Consider the following 641-nt stretch of genomic DNA (forward strand, 5'->3'; position numbering starts at 1 on the left):
TTTTAAAAAGTGTTATTGTCGTGAAATCGACCTCTTTGCAATAATGGTGCCTAAAGCCAACATTTTTTGCGGTCATGGCGAAGCATGTTTCGACTTTGCGAGGTGCTGCAAGATGAGGTCGAGACTCGGGCATGGAAATTGACGGATCCTGATGGAGTGTTTTCTAATACAACGTGCAGGTGAGAGATGATAGAGTTGGTGTAGAAAGTGAATTTGATGGCGTGTGAAGAATGAGACTTTTTGCATAAATGTTGAAAATTAAAAGTAATGCCCCCACGCGGGATTGAACCACGGACCTTCTCCTTACTAAGGAGGTGCTCTACCACTGAGCTATAGGGGCTTTTTGTTGGACACATTATATCATCACTCAGCCAGTTTTAGCACCTCTTTGGCATTTCCATTATCTTTATGATTTTTACTTTACGACTCTTTACTTCCATTACGCACACCTTCAACACACAAAATAACCTCTCTCACGTTTTTCATTACTCTCTGACGCCTCGTTTTTACCCTGGAAGCCGATTCATTCTAAACCAACCTCATCGATGAAGGCCACTCCACATCAAAACGAACCCATTCCTCTCTTCGAAAAATTATACTTGATGCCCAAGAGGCTCGTATTTCGCTCTATGATCACTAGT

General features: G+C 42.1%; 1 non-coding gene across 1 annotated transcript; it reads right to left on the reverse strand.

Moving 5' to 3' along the window:
* Nucleotides 1-268: 268 nt before the first annotated feature.
* SPRG_30178 lies at nucleotides 269-340 on the reverse strand. Its single transcript has one exon. It is a non-coding gene; the product is annotated as a tRNA-Thr (tRNA).
* Between the last annotated feature and the right edge of the window lie 301 nt (nucleotides 341-641).

Source organism: Saprolegnia parasitica (assembly GCF_000151545.1).
Source record: "Saprolegnia parasitica CBS 223.65 unplaced genomic scaffold supercont2.127, whole genome shotgun sequence".
Taxonomy (NCBI): domain Eukaryota; phylum Oomycota; class Saprolegniomycetes; order Saprolegniales; family Saprolegniaceae; genus Saprolegnia; species Saprolegnia parasitica.